This window comes from Etheostoma cragini, chromosome 19 (genome assembly GCF_013103735.1).
Source record: "Etheostoma cragini isolate CJK2018 chromosome 19, CSU_Ecrag_1.0, whole genome shotgun sequence".
NCBI lineage: Eukaryota > Metazoa > Chordata > Actinopteri > Perciformes > Percidae > Etheostoma > Etheostoma cragini.
In genome coordinates this window covers 16,431,686-16,431,914 of record NC_048425.1, presented here as the reverse complement: position 1 = coordinate 16,431,914, position 229 = coordinate 16,431,686, and positions in this window count along the sequence as shown.

The following is a 229-nucleotide window of genomic DNA, read 5'->3' as shown; positions in this document are numbered from 1 at the left end:
TATCTGAAGAATATAGGAAGGTGTTTAAGGGGAGGTCTGGAACAGATTTCTGTTCAATGTCTACCCAAGCTGGAGGCGGCATTGGACAAAAGTAATGAGTAGCTGATGTTAATTGGGCGGCCATATAATACCATCTGAGATTAGGGACTTAAAGTCCACCTCTCTCATAGGGCAAATAGAGTAGCTTTAGACGGAGTCTGGCTTTTCTATTACTCCAAATAAATTGATT